General features: G+C 42.9%; 1 protein-coding gene and 1 long non-coding RNA gene across 13 annotated transcripts in view; one reads left to right on the forward strand and one right to left on the reverse strand.

Annotated features, from left to right (window-relative positions):
• LOC109285793 (uncharacterized) overlaps positions 1–15,507 on the forward strand; it is a 41,037-nt gene extending 25,530 nt beyond the window's left edge. For both annotated transcript variants that reach the window (XR_002093638.2, XR_002093637.2), the window contains exon 3: positions 12,339–15,507. This is a non-coding gene — a long non-coding RNA (uncharacterized LOC109285793). The remainder of the gene's footprint in view (positions 1–12,338) is intronic.
• The window catches only part of PPP1R9A (protein phosphatase 1 regulatory subunit 9A), a 256,192-nt gene that overhangs the window by 158,043 nt on the left and 78,866 nt on the right, over positions 1–19,283 (reverse strand). The window lies entirely within an intron of this gene.

Below are 19,283 nucleotides of genomic sequence, written 5' to 3' on the forward strand. Positions count from 1 at the left end.
GGGCCCTAGTGTACGCATCCCAGCATGCTTTACAGGCTCCCCTGGCTGCCAGAGACAACTGACAGCAGTCAATGGCACAGATCAGGGCTGACTGGCTGGCTGCCCCAGGGGACCATACCCCCTGGCCCCTTCCCGGGAACTCCTGCTCACAACGCACCCTCCCACCCATCAGGTTTTGGCACAGCACACACATGTCTGCTATCTTTCCAAGTCTATCAATTTCCTCTCCAGCAGCCTGCAGTGCATCCATATGCTTCTGGCAGCAGCCAAAATGCTCAGGTCCAGCACAGGTCGAGTGAGTCTAATCAGGGTCAAGTGTTGCTAGGTCAAATCAGCTGCTGGCAGATCAGGTACTGCCAGGTTAGGGTCAGGTGTTGGTGGCTCTAGAGCTGCTGGGTTGGGAGTCAGGTGCTGGTAGATCAGGTGTTAGTGGGTTGAGAGTTCGTGTGTTGCTGGGTTGTATGCTGGCAAGTCAGATGTTGCAGGGTTGGAGCAGTAGTATAACTAGGGCAGGGCAAGGAGGGCACCAATCCTGGACATCAATTTGAAGGGGGCGTCACCCTCACCCCAGCAGCCAGAGCCATGCATGATAGATGAAGCCAACACCAGCCCTGGCCCCAACAAAGAACCATGCAGGGAGCTAGCACTGGCTCCACCCACTGCCCCAGTGAGGCAGTGTTCAAGGAGCCAGCCCTGATAACAGCAACAGCAGCTGCTCTGAAGCAAAACCCTGCTCCTGCTTGCATCTTCCTTCCACCACTACTCCCAGGTGCTTAGCAAAAACACGCCCTACCTTGTCCCATCCTTGCCGAGGGTAGAGAAATCACTAGTTACACCTCTGGGTCAGGTGTTAGAAGGTCAAGTCCAGTGTTGCCTGGTCCAGGTTGAGTGCTGGAAGGTCAGGGTCAGGGACTGGTGGGTCAAATTTGATGTTACCAGGTTGGGTGTTGCCAGATGTGATGTTGGTGGGTCAGCTTCCCCACTTCCTGAGGGTGGCAGGGCACATAGCTGTGCATCCATGGGGTTATGGAGAGGGGCTAGGCTTTCCTGGACCCAAAGCTGTCAGAGAAGTGGTCTATGCTGGGCTGCAGCAATAAAGTACAGCAAAAGTTTCATACCATTTCCCTGGAGCCATGGGGGAAGGGCATGCTGGGATGCAGGAGGCCAGCACTGCAGCTCCTATCAGTAAGATAAATGGGTTCATTCCCGTGGCTGAAACTCTACCAAGGGTTACTCTTACCTCATTGAAGTCAGTTTATTTTTCTACTGGAGTCAACATTTCTTAAACTGCATGCACATTTGTATACCTAGGATTTCTAACAAGGGAACTATGATTCTACCAGTAGAAATATATCATTTGTACACATTCTCAATTTGTATTATATGAATATTCTATAAAAATAAATTCCCAGTGATATCTGTTCAACCCAGTACACTTTTTCCGAAGGCCAAAGTTTTCCAACAAACTTCTTTAAAGGTAATTAAACAAACAGTTTATTATAGTTAAATACTTTCAAAATTTCTTAATATAGAACATTTGACTTGACCTAATATGAAAAAATATTTAGAGACAATTCTAATCATTCCTGAGTATAACATTAGATAAGATGCGGGAAAAAAGCAACTGGTTTACTTCATATATATATATATATATATAAGATATTGCTTCAGGATTAACTTAGAGTGTGTAAATACTGCAACTGCTATTTTAAAATTTATCTAGGGCATCAAATATTAGTTAATCTTATTATCCCCTAACGTACCGATTAATTTACTTGGTATGTTAAAAATGCCAGGAGATCTTTTTTAGCCCAGAGGCAAGCCTCCTACACTAAAGAAGGTTATTGCTTCACACTGTATGCCAGAAGTGCTCAACCATGGGCCAGATCCAGTCTGCAGAGCCACGTGATGTGGCCCACAGGACTCTGCAAGGGTCCAGAAATTTGGAAATGGAGAAGTGATCACAATTAACACTTTTACCATCCTCTATCACTAAATTTCCAAGCTTTGTGGGCTAGATTACATGGACCTGTGCACCAGATCCTGGCCAACCTGTGTGGGACCATGGCAGGAGTCCAGATCCAGTGAGCCTGGGGCCAGGACTGTGAGCCCAAACTGTTGTGTAGGGGCCAGGGTGGAGTGGCGGGCCTGATCTGGCATGTGCAGGGCAAGAGGCCAAGGTCAAGGCCAGGGCAGCCGGCCTGATCCAGTTTATTCAGAGTTGGAGATACAGCTGGGGCTGGCGTCAGGGCTGCAGTGGTAGTCCTGATCCCGCACATATGAGGCTGGGGCCAGGGCCCAGGTCCAATCCATTGCATGAGGCTGGGGCCAAGGCCATGAGCATGATATGGTGCACTGCACTGGGATCACAGACTGAATCTAGCCCACAGACTGACCCCACTGAGCCAAAAAGGACCAACACTATTGCTTTATGCCAGGGGTAGCCAGTTACTCACCCTGGGAGCCACATCCAATCCTCCACCAAAGTTCAAAAGCTGGAAAGTGGTGGGGGAAGGGTGCTGAGTGACCCAGAGTGGAGGTGGCTCCCCCGTCCTGCACCGCCAAAGTGTTTCAGCTTTCCCTGCAGGGTTACCAGTGCAGCTGCAGCCCCCACCCCAGCAGCCAGGTGCCTGAGCCGGCAGTACCAGAGGGAGTAAAGGAGGGAAGAGGCAGGCCTAGGGCATGCTCCCTGCAGGGAAATCCAGAGCAGTGGGAGGTGCCAGGCTGTGCTGTCCCCCAGAGCCACCTCGGGGAGAAGTGGGCAGGGCTTCGGCCATGAGTACTGTGCTGGCCTCACAAGCCGTGGTTTGGCCAATGTGGCTTTATATCAATGTCCAAAGAAAATGGGCTTCTTTACAGGTGCTCTGGGATAGAGAGGGAGCGCTTTAGTTAGAGTGGCTCTGAAAGCTGTTCTAATTAAAGTGCCTGCAGCATCACATATATTCAGCACCCCTGCACTTCAAAATGGCAGTAGAGGCACTTTGACTTCAACAAGCTTTAGTTAAAGCACCCCACTGACTTTTTGAAGTGCAGAGATGCCAAATACATGTGACATGGAGGCTGCTAGAGCATGCTAATTAGCACGCTCCAGCAAACTCAATTAATTGAGTCTGCTCCAATGCATGCTAATTCGCACGAGTCAGAGCAGATGTTCGGCATGTGTACAGGTGGTGACTATGGTTTTATGAAAAAGAGTCAATTCTATCACATTGCTTCAATATACTTAGCTACTTAGCCTTTGTTTAGAAAGCAAAAAATGATACAGTAAAACCTTGTTAAGTCAATATTGGACAGCTCAAAGTTTTAGCTACCCCAAAGCTGTTGTCACTCTCCAGCCAAAAGGATAGGCTTTTGTATGCATTATAATATGGGTGTAGGAGCATGTGTGGGAGCAGGAGCAAATGGAACAGCCAGGAATCAGCCTAGAAAAACTGCAGTTTGGTGCAGAAGCATGGGCCTTAAGACAGCTTGTGCCAGGCTGCAGGGGAATCTGTAGGGGCGGGAGGTGGGGTCACCAGCCCCAGATACATGTATGATTGGGGGCACGATCAGACATCAGCAGGATGGGGGATGCCAGGTCCATGGGTGATTTGATGGGATCAGGGGGGTGTTGTGGGACAGTGCTGCATTTAGATTGATTTAAGCAGAAGAAAATGGCCACCTAGATCATTGCTGCTGGCCTACATTAGGAATTCCATGTGCTACATGCCATGCAATCTGCTTAATTAGTCACTGAGAACTCCTCACTGTATTCTTATCAGTTAGTAAGATCCACATGTGGGTTAATTAATTCTGTATGTACGTACAGATGCAAGTTACCATCAGTACATTTATTTCAAACCTATTTATTTCAAAGTCCGTATTTTTTAGACCACTGTGTTTTGAACAAACAAAGTTTTACTGCATACTAAAAGCTAACTGTAAAAAGTATCTACAGTTATGGCTTCAGAAAATAATAAATGCATACGTTATATTTATAACCGAAGCAGAAGTTTTAGAGCAGCGTTTCCCAACCTTTTCCAGCCCAAGGCACATTTACATTAATAATTTTTTTGCAGCACACCTGTTAAGGCATTCCCCATCCCCAAACTTATGAGCTTATTGTAGCTCATTGCCATGGCAAAATTGCACAGCACACCTGTTTAATTTCTGACAGTATACCACTGTGTCGCAGCACACCAGTTGCAAAACACTGTTTTAGAGAATAAATAGACTGGTATTTTACTTAAAATAAATCCTCATTTATGTATTATTTTTGCACAGTTAAATCCTCACACAAAGCCATGGTGAAGTGTTTCTGTGTAGGATCCACACAGTTCACACTCAAAGGAATTGAAACAATGAACCATATCTCTGGCACTGGTCAGAACCACATGCTGTAAATAAAGGTTCAAGAAATCCCACATGGATATGGAGTGATCTGTCTGCCATGAAAGGCACCTTAACTGTAACTTTCCTTGAAGTAAAGGATAAAGCTGTATACCCCTTCTAAAGCATTTTGGTAGCAACCTCTTAATCTCAGCCCTTCAAATGCACCAATGAGACCATGGTGGTAATACTACTGCATTTTGGTCCCTGCACATTTATGAGAATCATTACTTCTCATTTTAGAAACTGCACTTGCACTCCCTTCATTTATTCCCATTCTTCCCATGAATTTTACATGCTCTCCCTTCCCACTGCAATATGAAGTTTGTCAGGAATCACCATTACCATTTTTCAATTTACTTTTAGTTATAAAGTATATAAAATAAGCATATATACAAAGCATAGATAACAAAAACACTGACATAAAAACAATTAGTTTCATGTTATTGCAAGAGCACAAGCCTGAAGAATGAATTCATTAATTAATAATCGTTTGCCTAAATCAGACATATGTTGACTCCTATAAACTCTTTGGGATTTTCTTTTTCCATTCATTTGTAAAGCACCAAATGAGACTGCATCTGACTGAGTCTTATAAAACATATTGGAATACAAATACCAATTGTCTAATTACTATAAAACAAATGTCCTGCTTTCACTGTTCCAAAACTGTGGTCTGCTGACCATCAGCGAATCATGAAATGCTTGCTGAAAGCTTTAAGATAACTGGCTCTTCTCCCCAGTTTCCACAACAGAAAAATAGCTAAAATAAATTAAATATTTTATTAATATTACTTTTCATGTAAGAAAATGCTGCTAATTGCCATGAAAAAATCACATTTGTGGATAAAAGAGGAGTTGGATCCATGTATTTGTGAATTATAAATTTACTGGACAGAATTCTGAACTGGAAGCCCTTTAGGAGCTTTGTAGTTCTTGCCAAAACCAGATATGCCTCTAAGGAACAACAAAGAGGAGTCAAGCCTTGTTTATTCAGCACGAGGAGTTCAATGCTTCTTAAAAAGCCAACATCAGAAGAGCCTGACACTTTCTTATAGATTACCACATCTGTCACTGGGAAACCTGAGGACTCTATAAAAGACTTCTTCCCATTTGGGGTTGCAAGGTGACACATTATATGGCTCTCCATCCAGTCAGAAATCCTGTGTAAAAACATCACTGCCAGACCAGAGGTTTCATCTGAGAATGTCCTTTCTTCACCTTCTTCATCTCCAGTTAGAACACAATTCCCATCTCTCATCCCTCCTTTCCCCTGATATGTTACTTCCAGTCAATCTGGTAAGAAACAGTCATCAGTGCTGTGACTCAGTTCTCCCTGCTACTGCTGCATTTACAGGTGCAAGTCAACTTCCCCCTAGATGACAACTGGCAGGTACAAGGACACAATGAAACTGCTAGTCAGCAGAGTAAGACAACAGTGCAGAGGACAGAGACTAAGAGCCAAGATAAACCGGTACAGTAGCAGGGAGGGAGAAAACAATGCCTACAGATTCTCCCTAAAGCAAACTGGCTGCTTGTTGGTACTCCCTGTAGCCTACTACCTGATAAGTCATGGGTGCCACTACCCTGATGTCAGATGTGTGGGCACTCAACATTCATGCGTGTACACATATTGCAGAACTCAGGTCCCCGCTTCCTCCCTTGGCAGTTAAGAAAAACAAAAAAAACCTAAACTACGGCCAAAAAGGATAGAAAAAAAAGACTATGCCAGTCAGCAGAAGTGGAACAAAGAAAGCACGTTCTTCTGACATCCATAAGAAATGCTATAATAAGGAAGAAGAAACAGACAGATGAAGGTAACCACTCCCTTGATTCCCTACACACTATACTCAGGATGGCAAGAAGGGCCTTTGCTCATAGATCTTGCCAAAGACAGAAATGAGACTGAATTTTGCTGACACGCAAACTCTTTCACCTTAATGAGATGAACTCTCCACAGGTCTACCTTTGAGGTTACGTTGGATATAGGCAATAAATGGACATGCTTCACTTGTGTCACAAAGGGTCAGAAAAAGAAAATCAAACGAGATTTCATGCATTCAGCTAAAGGCAAAATTCAAGCTGTAGCTGTCATAACTACGCAGTGCAAAGAAAAGCTGAAGTGATGTAATTATTAGATACAGCTTTCCAACTTCCTTGAAATATTATACCACTCCTTTCCGCTGCGGGATGCCTCAGATAATGGAGGTCATTTCAATTTCTGAGTGATGCAAGCTTCCCCGTCCTATGCTGGCAACTCTTAAAAATGCATGATGTGCCACCATTGGCATGCAGAAATAACTGTCTGTTATGAAGACATAATGCTGTAGCATTTTAATAACTAGTTAAGCACCAGAAGTGAAATTTATTGCCATTGACTTCAAGGGAACAAGGATTTCACACAAAGCCAGTAAATTGTTTCTAAAATGTCACTTGCTATCATCACTGATGTCATCTTTTCCAGCAGCAGAGAGAGACAGCCTGTGGACTGCTTCTCAGAAAACTACTTAGGCAAAAAAATAGACATTCATGCATGTTAAAGTTGAATAATGAAGCCACTATGCATACTACTTAGGTGTAGACAGCAGGGGGAATTTCCTTATAGAAACAGTTGACTTTTCCTCAGAGATTGTAAAACACACAAAACAGAGTATAGGATGTCACTGGGAGTGAAGAAGAGACAGAAAACTCTATTGTATAACACTTGCTAGTTATTTTTAAATAGACTGGGGAGTGCTCCTCTAATTTCATGCTAGTATAGTAGTGAAGAAGCTTTTAAAGATTGTTCTGTTTCAGAAGTATCCTGCAGACAACCTGGTCTGCCAATATTTGAGATGGGAGAAAAAACATAATTTTAAAGCATTTTTTTTATATTTGTCAGTATAAAAAGATTTTCACTACTGAAAGACTAGCCAAGTGCATTCATCCTTTCACATACAATTCACCTGTGACCTCAGGCATGGTACCACTTCAGTTCTTTAATATACCTCTCTAAAGCTGTTTCACCAGGTAGCTCTCAGAGAGAAATTACGCTTTGTATGATACCTCATGTAGAAATTCATTTAAAAATGGATGAAGAGTGCAAAGTGCCAGAGTGACTTCTTAAAAGCACCATTTTGAATCGGATGACCCTTCTAATCTGAACTCTTCCCACAAGCCATTTTTGTCAGTCTATAAAGTGTGTCCTCATTTCTCAGTTAACAGTCTCTAAACAAACAAAGCTTGAGAAGCAAATTGAAGTTTACCATTTGGTTAAGGTTCAAGAGAAAGCCAAACCTTACCTTTCCTTTACGCAAAGAAGAGCCTACCATCCATACACTATAAAATATAGTTGAAAATATAGTTTTAGCATTAGAATTAGTATTTCTCAGCTTGTAGCTAGTAGTGAAAGTCATCTGTATATATGGCTAGGAAATTTCAGGGAATGTAAATCAGTAGTATTTACTGATCCTAGTAGAGTAACATCAGAAGAGTTACTATTCAGTAGATGATACTCACACTAACATTCTAATATTGCTGTACTAGTCTCAAAATAAAAGCAGATTTACAGTTTCATATTACATTTCACATAATGGTTGTCACAAATCTCAGCGTTTTGCAGCAATATGGCCACAATAGGGAATTTGAAGTGCTTCTTATATATGAATTTTTGGAATCTTACATTTAGGTGTGTGAGGTTTATTTTTAAAGGGTGGTATAACTTATGCAGTACAATCTTTGGGAAAGTTTACATTTTGGGAAAGTAGATCAACCTACCTCTATTTTAAAAACACACAAACTCCTTGCAGTGGCAAAACTTTCATTTACCTGGGACTAGCTGACATGCTGCATGCTGTTGCCTAAACTGATTGCAAAGTCACATTCAGAACATGCTGTTACAGTTGTGTTTTACCATGATACAATTTTGTAGTGCAAAGAAAGCTTCAAATAGGGTTGAAGAGAGACAGAAAGTGTCGAGTCTCTTCTAGCAGAATAAAGAATTACCACAAGAACATTAGAGCCTAATGAATTTGGTACATCTCTGCAATGAGACAGGTAGACCAGATAGGATCCCTGGGTTATGGCCACTGTCAGTGCTTGTTTTCTCATGTAATCAGTTGTCAAGGTCAAATCTGCCCAATAAGGTAGCCCTCTCCATGGGCGACTGGTGCCTCCTGAGTCTGGGCAGGGCACCTGCAGACGCCAGTGGCGGCAGCCGGGATGGCTCTGTCAGGTGGGCACCCCCCTCCCTCCCACAAGTCACCTATGGCTCTCTCTTCCAGTATACCTCTTCATATCCCAAACCAGGGCAGTTCTCATACTGCTCCTTCCTGCTGCAGACAGTAGGAAGATGTAACCTTTCATATCAGCTCCCTTTTCTGAGCATCCCTAGCTGAAACATCAATATAAAAGAAAACAAAAATTGGAAAAAAAAATTGAAAAGAAAAAGAGGAGACCAACTTTGGGCTATTGCTCCCCACATTAAAAATGTACTGGCCCACCTAAAAAAATAAATCATGGGTTTTAAGCTTTAACAAAACCTAGAAATGTAGGAGAAAGCAGGGGGTAAGCACATGCATTCTACTGTGCAGAAACAAGTAAGAGTTGATCTGAAAATTAAAAGTTAATCTGAAAATTAAACCGGAATTGAATATTGACAATAAACTAAACCTGTTTTCCAGTTGTTAATTAAGTTCATAAGTTTCTGAAGGCTTTTTTTCCTGCTCTACAATAGTCTACTGTAATTGTCCCATGGTAATCAGATCTGTTGAGTATGCAGGAACTTGTTCCTTGCTCCTTTTCAAAATGTTTTGCTGCTTACAAAGGTTTTTATTCATTAGACAGATTAATAGTTGTACTTTGAACTCTCTTGCTTCTATAGAGCTTTATACCAACTACCAGCCCATTGCTGTCTGTAAATAGCAAGAAGTGATTCAAAAATCCCCTTGCATGAAAAACTCAATTATTTGTGGGACCACTTCTACAAAATAACCTCCATACAAAGATCCTTATATAATTTGAAATAAGTTTTTCTTCATAGTGTGTTGACAATAGTCAGAACAAAACTTAAGTTCGGGTAACACTAAGGAACAGGGGAATTTGGGTGATAATCTCTGATTCCTGTTCCTAACATCCTCTTGTTCATAAGCAGAGCATCCAAATATACCAAGTAGATTCTTAAGTTAGAACATTCCTTTTTTAGGAGGTGGTTCACTGTGTACACATGAAAAAAGACTGAGATACAGCTGTTGTAAAACTAACTTAAATGTTCCTGCCTTTTAGGCATGTAATGTCTTGAACTGTAACATAACACTCTTTAAATGAAAATAAAAGATAAGCATATGGGGATAAACATACCTACTAAATGTGCATTGATCTGAATGTGTAATTGTGCAGATAACTGTATGTGTGTTCACTCAAATATGCATGCATGAAAAACACTTAGACAGTTTTTTAATAGTTCTATGCACTCAACTACAATAGAAATCAAATCAAAGCCACTTTTAGAAATATGTGAACTTAAATCAGTATGGAAACATGTTCATATATAACAGGGGTGGACAATATTTTGGGCGGAGGGCCACTTACCAAGTTTTGTCAAGCTGTCAAGGGCTGCATTTCCCTCTCTGGCTCAAGGAAGCAGGAACAGCCCCACAGTCCCAGGCCAGATGCCTCTGCTAGGCAGGTGTTTTGGGGGGCAGGGCTGAGTGGGCCTTGCTGCTGGGTTCCACTGCTGGCTTCCCCTGGGTCCTCCTGCCCTGGCTCCTGTCATCTTTGACAGGCAGCCAGGAGCAAATAAATATTAAATTTTCTAAATTTTTTAGGGGCCCTGCAGGCCGAATAGAATGGCCTGGTGGGCCAGATCAGGAACAGGCTAGACCAGGGTTGGGCAAAGTCCTGCCCATGGGCTGGACTGGGTCTGCATTAGATGTAATTTCCCAGCAGCCCCTGCCTGCATCACTGTGGCCGGTTTCCATGGACACCCCTAGAAGCAGTGGTGCTGTGACAGCACGGGGCCAGGTTTTCCATGGAGCACTGGCAGGACACACAGCTGGGCAGGGAGCTGCTCCAGGGCTGGGATCTTGCAGCAGTAACAGTGTGGTCCAGAGCTATGATCCACTGGCCACACGCCTCAGGAAGGGGAATACAGGCAGCAGATTGAGGCTTTGCCCCAGCACCACACCACTGTCACTACTGCAAGAGCCCAACCCTGGCCCTGGAGCAGCTCCCCACCCAGCTGTGCACCCTACCAGCAATGCTAGGGCTGGTCTCCATGGAAACCATGGCCCCACTGTCACCGCTGATACAGGGGTCTCCATGGAAACTGGCCACAGCAATGCGGGCAGGGGCTGCTGGGAAATAGAGGCCAGCCACTAGCTTGATCTGCAATTTTGCCCACCCCTGGGCTAGCCCAATCTAACAAACATTTGTACATGCTTGGAACACAACCCCAGGGCAGGAAATGCTCAGCCACTCACCCCAGTCCAGAGGCTTCACTCTTCCTACCCCTCCACCCTGATTGGGTTATTTTTTAACCCCCTGACCCTCCCCACCACCAGATGAACAACCCCCTGCAGACCCACCAGCCCCTGTGATCCCACCAACACTCCTACAGACCCACCAGACCCCAGATCTGCTAGCCTCTCTATCCCATCTATTCCTTCCCCTACCCCACATTACTTATGTTGGGTTCCTGGCATAGCTTCTGACACCGGTGAACGTATGCACAAGCCAGTCCCAATCTACAATCAGGCGGCTTAAACTAAACTGTGTAAATGAATGCAGACCAGGTGTGGCAAATGCCTGAACATCCCCACAGTGGACCTATCATCCATGAATTTATCTAATCATTTTTTAACCTGGCTGTACTAGCTAAAGCCTTCTACGGCAATGAGCTCCACGATTTAACTACATATTGCATAAAAATATAATTCATCTTATTTGTTTTAAATCTATCCTCTATTAATTTCCATGGGTATCCCCTAGTCCTAGTATTCTGGGATTTAGTGAATAACAGTTCCCTATTTACTTTGTCCACACCCTTCATGATTGTTTAGACCTTTATCATATCCCCCCTCAGCCTTCTCCTTTCCATGGTGAAATATCCTAGCCTTTTTGAGTCTCTTCTAATACAGCAGTTGCTCCATATACTCAATCATCTTTGTTGCCCTTGTCTATACCATTTCTAATTCTATTGCCTTCTTTTTGATATGCAGAGATCAGAACTGCATGCAGTATTCAAGATGTTGTGGCACCATGAGTTTTAAAATGGTATAATGACATTTTGCATTTTGTTTTCAATTCCCAACATTTTATTGGCTTTTTTGGTTATCACTCTACACTGAACTGATGTTTTAATAGAACACTCTACAATGTCCTGAGTCATAACAGCATCTGAGCCCAGTACTGTGTACAGTATAAGAGGTGTACATTTCTTAGGTCAAAATCTCATTTTAAAACCAATGGCCTTAATGCAATTTTGATATGTGACAAAAATGAGACCTAGGTCCTTGTTCAGTTCAGGTAATTTGTTTATGTATTTCACTGAACACACTAAACAGCTCAGATATAGTTTGTGCAGACTTCAGATAAATTAATGCCCATGGAACCCATCAACTAGTGTAAGTCATTGTGGCTCCTTTAAATTCAATGGAACTACACTGATTTATACTAATCTGTGATCTGGCTTGATATTTTTCTAAGGGGCTGCACTATTTTTTCAAATCTTTTTCAGGTCTTTTTCAAATACAAACAGAATTCAACTGTCTAGATGATTTGCAAATCAAACTGGATAAGCAAAACCTGAAATTCTATCATTTGCACCTGCAAATGTTTTCCTATGCAAATACATGCAAGTGCAAAACTACATATACAAAATTGAAAATGTTTTATATGGAAAGAGGTCAATTTCATTATTACAACCAAAAGTGAAATTAGTAAATACATATACTGTGGTAAACTATTTTTCAAACTTTATTTTACATTGACAGGATCAAACTTTCAAAAGTATTTTAGAAGCAGTCTGAAGAGTAAAGTCAATGTGAAGACTAGCCATTCTGTGATTGAACAGCTGGAAGCCAGACAAGAGAACATATGATCTCTCTTCTTCTCAAGGGACAATGTTACTCCTGAACGCAAAAAAACCAGTACTCAACAAGCCTAAAGTAAACAGCATTCAAAGTATTTCAAATGGTTTGGTTACTTCATATTCAATCACATCAGAGACGAGAGCTGGTTCTGACTTCTGAAGCAATGAATATGATGAAACACAAAACCACAAAAATATAAATATTGGTTTCTTTAATTTGTCTCTACCTGGAAGCTAAATAGTATAAATAAGTCTTTAATGAGGCTTTGCAACATGTATTATTTGGAGAGCCACTAAAGTTACTAAATAAAAATCAGTCACAAAGATCCTAAAATTCAATTAAAAAGATGGTCTGAAATCTTGTGGGTTTTATGCTCGTGACACTTTTGCCTGAGTCAAGATACAGAATTTAGCAAATACGCTGCATCTTTTAGCAAAATAAATGAGCACAATGCTGACATCATTGTTTTAATGTAAACATTTTATTCCCGAAATGTCAGATCATAATATCTAACTAAAGAACAGCACATTTAAGAGTTGTCATTGATATGTAATAAGAGCTTTAATTTTAGTATTGTCTACAAGAAAATCCAGCCTTTCAGCCTCTTTTTTTTTTTTTTTTTCTGAAGGTGACCAAGGGCAGGAACACAGAAGTTTATTACTGGGTTTTGGTGTTTTTTGTGCTACCATTTGTAACAGGCAGAGAAATTACTTTTGATAGTGAATTTGGAAAACTATGGGTCAGGAAGAGAATAAGTCTGTCAAATGTGTGTTCTTTTAAGATGCAATGGGCTGGTACAACTCTCACTCAGATTGATGGGAGGTTTTCTGATTATCTGATAGGGCATGTATTAGAACTTCAGATTTATTTTTCTCCTGAGTATTGAAAGTTATTAAGTGGGTTTAGCCAAATTCCCTCACAGACAAGCTTCTGGGTTTACAGGCTCAAAGACACAGTTTGTTTTAAAATCCTTTTTATATATTTTTTTACTGATGCTTGAAAATAGACATAAAGCCAAAAGAAAACTTCACTAGTAGTTCACGAGGTTTGTAATCTTGCAAACTGCATTATGCTTTCAGATATATTACCTGGATATTATAGAAAGGTATCAAGCATATGGCAGTTTTCTATACAGCTAGAAATTCTGCTAAAACTGCTCTGTGCTTTACTTCTCAAAGGGAGAAAAGTATGCCACTCTCTAAAACAAGTTTCAGTACTGCCAGACTGATTTTTACAATAGGGTAGTCACTGTTGGTAAGGTGTATACATACTGTCTCCTCTTCAGGAGTTGAGGAAATGAAGGACTGGAATTCTGGGGATTACTGTAGTCCAGATTCCTGCCTATTATTTCCTTTTGAGGCTACCTGCATTGCCTCCTCTTCAAAGGCACTACCAGGAGCAAAGGATTACTCAAGCCAAAACTGCATTTCACCAAGTACAGGTTTCCCTCACTTTATGCTGTACATGTGTTCCTGGAAAATGGCACATAATCTGAATTCACATAAAGGGAACCAACTTTACAATGCAACGGATAGGGCTATGTTACAAAACCTCGACTGTACTGACCCCCAAACCCATTTCTACCACTTTTACAATTTTGGTACTCACCAACAGCAGACAGTACACACAAGCACAGGACATTATCATAATGGGGATGGCAACTACAGAAACACGTTGCAGATGAGCAAGGAGCAGAGATCCACACAAGAGACTCTCTGTTCACTTCTGTTTCAATTTAATCTGCTCAGCCTGCAAAGACTGAATTAATTCAGCCTCAGGCTTTTTGACTGTATGTACCTAGCCCAAGTGATCCAAAACTGGTTTAAAGCTGTAACAGAACAGAAGTTCAGTGCACATAAACTGCTTTCAAAGTGGCCGAAACCAGTTTAAGATAAACCTGGTTGGATGTAGTATCAGACTTAACTGATCACGGTCAAACTGATTTATGGAACTTTTGTCCCAGATTCCTTCCTGATTCAAGTTAACATACAGTGTCCCAATATCCCGTAATGCTTTGCAGCCCTGGGCTGTGCTGTCTGCTCCAGCGGAGCAGGGCCAGCCCCTTCCCCAGATATCAAACAGCTAAGGCAGTAAAGCCTCTCCTCCCAGCCAGCACCTATCAGCCCCGTTGGATGGTGGGGGCAAAGGAACAGACTCCCCAGACTCACCCTAGCCCCCATGTGTACCAGACAAGGGGAATGAAACCCCAGCAGTGGGGACTTTTCACCCCAACAGCAGCCAGGCAAAAAGGGTTGGCATTGGCTCAGTCTCACCCCCTCTCATTTTATCTTTAGAGGCCTTTAACAAAGTTAACCTAAAAATGACCCTTAAGCAAATATCCTGAGAGATCAAACCCTAGGGCCTTTGAAAAAATTGGAAAGAAAAGGTCACTTGCAGTGGTATGGAAGTTCCCCAAAGTAATTAAAATGGTCAACAAAAGAAACTAATTACCAAGCAAAAGAATCTGTTGAGTAAGATCCAAGCCCAAATTTGGGAGTGGTGACAGGTTTGGGTAGGAGGGGCCCAAGACGGCAACTCACTCAATAAAAACTGTAACCTACTGTCCCAATTTGGAGGTAACCTCACTTGCAGAACAACGAAGGAAGAATCGCAAATGTAGGCCAGATCAGACTGATCACCTGAACCACCCTCTCCGTGAACACGAATTTCTTAGTTCACGCTGAAGCTGAGGAGCACCCGAAAGGGACTGAAGGAAGGGGACTTAGTCCTATCAGTATTGAGGCCAGCCCATTGAACCATACTGCTGAGGAGAGCCCATTAAATTGTACTACTGAGGCCAACCCATTAAATTGTACTACTGAGGAATGAAACCATATTTAGGTGTTTGGCTTCTCGGAATTCTAGGATTGTAAGTATGTTATGAAAAATAATAGTATTGATTCAAATTTAACTTTGAGTTGTAATTGTAATTGTTTGGAAAGGAAGTACATTTGGAGCATTGTTTTTGATATATGTAGTTATTGTGTTCTTAATGTTTGTGGTATTTCTTAAAGCTAAGCAGTGTTATATGCGTAGCAAATAATTTTAAAATAAAATTGCGTTGTATGAATTAAGTGTGCAATCATTGTGAAATCGTGCAAGTAGCTAAAAATTTCCCCAGCCAGTGCATCAAATGAATCAGTAAATTGTGTGGGATTTTCTCTATTCCATAACCCACTAGAGACAGCCCCCACCGGCAGTTTTTCACTTCCCTGCAGCCAGGCTTGCCAGGCTGGCATTGGCTCTGCCCCACCCTGCCCCCGTTCCAGCCCTCCACCTCTGAGAGCAGAAGTGGGGTAGTGGGGAATGCAACAGCCCAGCCCATCACCGAGTCCCCCCCCCCCCAGGCAGGATCTGCCTGGCACAAGGTGGGGAAGCCCCCACTGGGGGCTTTTCACTCCCCTATAGCCCTGCTTGCCAGGCTGAGCTCCGCCCCCTCTCCAGGCCCCACCTGTGAGAGCCCCCACCAACACACTAGCCCAGCTGGGCATTGGTCCCCCAGCTGGGGTCTTCCCAGCATAGGGGGAGGAGCCCCCACTGGGGATTTTTTCCCTGCAGCCTGGCTTGTCAGGCTGGCATGGGCTCAGCCCTGCCCCCTCCCCAGCCCCCTCACATATGAGAGGCAGGGGGTGGGAAGGGGAAATACACCAGCCCGGCCTGGCACCCCTAGTCAAGATCTGCACTGCACAGGGCAGTGAAAGGCCCCACCAGAGCCTTTTCATAACCCCACAGCCCTGTGAGCCAGGTGGGGAGCCAGGGAGGGGTGGGGCTGAGCTGATCCCCATTTAGTTTGCCAGGCTTTAGGGTTACAAAAAGCTCCTGGTGAGGGCTTTCACTGTCCTGTGCCAGGGAAACCCCTGCTGAGGGGGCCAGTGCTGGGCCACTGTATTCCCCCCCTATCCCACCTCCCTTCTTGGAGGTAGGGGGCTCAGGTGGGGGTGGGGCTGAACCAATCCTAGCCCAGCAAGCTGGACTGCAGGGAAGCAAAAAGCACCTGGTAGGAACTTTCCCCCATGGGCAGAACCCAGCTACGGAGAAGGGCAGTGCCTGGCTGGGTGTGTGCATTCCCCCCACCCTCTCTCACAGGCATGGAGCTGGGAGGGGGGCATGGCAGAGCCAGTCAGAGCCCTACTAGCCAGACTGCAGGGGGTGAAAACCCCCACAGTGGAGGCTTTTCCCACCAGGCAGACTCCAGCTGGGGGCCAGGGCCGGGTGGTGTATTTCTCCTCCCCACCCCACTCTCAGAGGCAGCAGCTGGGGAGAGATTTTCTATTGTTTCACCCCTCTCTGCACCTGACAGTGGAGGGAGGTGTCATGTGTCCAGCAGCCAATCAGGCCTGGTCTGCCACTGGGCTGGGTTCAGACACCATAGGCAGCTGGCCATGAGGGGTGGTGCATGCAAGTGCCCCAAGCTCCTAGTCTGGGCCAGTGCAGGCTTCTGCCTGTCTTGGCCATGCAAACTTTGAACAGTTTCTTATTGGTTCAAGCTAAACAGCTTAGAAAAACCTGCAAAGATTGAACTGATTCTGCCTCGAGCTTTTTGAACCTCTGTATTTGGCCACGCTGACCTCAGTGTACAAGCCTCAAGTCCCTGCTGAGGAGAATCTTAATATGAATCACAGGTTCACGTTTCTGGTTATTATCCAATACTCTTGTGAATATAATTCAATATTTCATAAAGTAAGCATTCCAATATTTGATCCCAGGTAATCATACATTAAACATACTAATAACTAAGCTGACAAAGTATCCATTACTACAAAGTAGTTTCATTTCCATTTCAAGGGCTGAAGGTTCTGGTTTGCATTCCCTACATATTTTTTTTCTCTTTTTAAGCATGTTAAAGAGTCACAAAGAACAAAAGCATATGCCAGAAAAGAGATAAGGCCCTGCTTTCTAATGAAGAAAGAGCATAACTAGAGTTCATCAGTTACAAGCTTGCATCCAGGCAATGAAGAACACTGATTCACTATCAAAAAGATTTGCATCATTGCAAAAGAAAAGGGGGAGGATTCATAAACAAGTACAGTTATGTCAGCAAGCAAAATACAAATACCATAAAGAAAACCAATATTAAGTTGTTGGTGGCAGATGTCATTAGATTATAGTAATCATATTAGTGTCACTAAGCTTGAGCCTAATAAGTAGAATTACAAATACTCACCAAGATGACCTTAATTCTGTTTAAATTATTTTTCAACGTTGGATACTATTTTATCCTCTTACAAATCAGTTTCCTTGTGGAGCCTGTTAGCATCTTAGTACAAAAATCTCATGTTTTCTTTATTAAGTTAGTAAAATGCTAGAACAGCAAAAAAAATTATAATTATGAAACAGCTAATTCCAGTGTAAAGGGGATGCAACATTTGTATTTGTACAGATCTATACATTTACTTCCAAGGTTTTCCACACTTGGTTTTCAGTATAAATAAATGGGTGCTATATTTCCATCACAGATATTTTACAAAGATTAAGTAAAGATGACCATTATGTATGATTTTCTCTACTAAAACAAAGAAAAACAAAACGTTCTAGATACCTATTGATAATTCAATTCTCATTTTAAATGTCATTTAGATAGCACATTTCAATAATTTACCAAAGGCTATATGTAGTGGCACTGTTATACTTCCTCTCCATGCTTTTTTTTTTTTATTCTTGCCCTGCTTCTTTTCAACACATCGGGTTATAGCAGCAGAAGCAAAACTTAACTATGATACTGGTAACAGAGCAGTGGCTGCATCAGCTCCTCTTCCCCCATATTTCTGTAAATTCGTTTGTCTCATATACAAAACAATGTGAAGGCACCTGTAGTCTGATCTGACATGTTGTTGGCTAGACTTAATGAACAACATGCTGAAAAGGAAAAATATTAATATCTGTGTTTATATTAGCATATTTTCTACCTTTTCGGGGTTTGAAGCAAAGATAGAGACTTGCTAGAATATCTTTAAAGCTCTTAGGAAAGAAAGTTTCAGCTACAGAGATAGATGTACAAGTCCCCTTTGGGAGAAATATTTTACTGACTCAATCTTTAACATAGCTTTTAAAGCCAGTTTTACTTGCAAGGTTGTACACCTGTAGCTTGCTTTCATTGCCTTGAGCTAAATGCATTATTCTTCTTTTCTGTTATATTGTATTTTAATTTTTCCTTTCCTGCTTATTTGTTGTGCTCTAAGGAATATTTGATGGCACAGAAAAGATTCAGATTTCCCATAATATGATCATGACTTTTATACCAGCCTCAGCTGTCATAGTTCTGACACGTATACTGAAAGAGCCTCCAGAATTGGGGACCTGTATTCTGGAAGTTAAGGACAATCTCACTGTGCGGGCCGGGAGCGATCCGCGCCCTTTTTCGTGCCGCGCAGGCTGTGGCCAGCAGCCCGGGCACACTGGGTCAGAGAAAACAGGCAGCACGCTAGAATTAGTCACGGACGGGTAATGGTTGATTTAAAGATAGCTTACTTACACCAAAGATGGTCACGGTGTAGGCTGGAAAACTTGCTTGAGTTGTAGTTACAGATAGAAAAGAAGAGAGGTGGACTAGAGTTCCTTCCCGTGAACATTCTTCTAGCCCATCCGGTTGGAGGCTCTAAACCGCGAGCCCGTCGCGCCAACCGAAGAAAGTACTCGAAGTGAAGAGCTCTGAATAGACTCACACGAAGTTTGCTAGTCTCCGTGGATCCTTTTTGCGCACAGGGAAGAGGGATACGTCGAGGATTGCGCTCGGTGACGGGGAGAGGCTAGAGGCTGATCAGACCCCTGTTGCCTGCTTGAAATACGCTAGGTCCGATAGGCTCCGCAGCGCTTAGAGATCTTCACACAGCGTGAAGTCTCCTCCTC

This window comes from Alligator mississippiensis, chromosome 5 (assembly GCF_030867095.1).
Source record: "Alligator mississippiensis isolate rAllMis1 chromosome 5, rAllMis1, whole genome shotgun sequence".
Classification (NCBI taxonomy): Eukaryota; Metazoa; Chordata; order Crocodylia; family Alligatoridae; genus Alligator; species Alligator mississippiensis.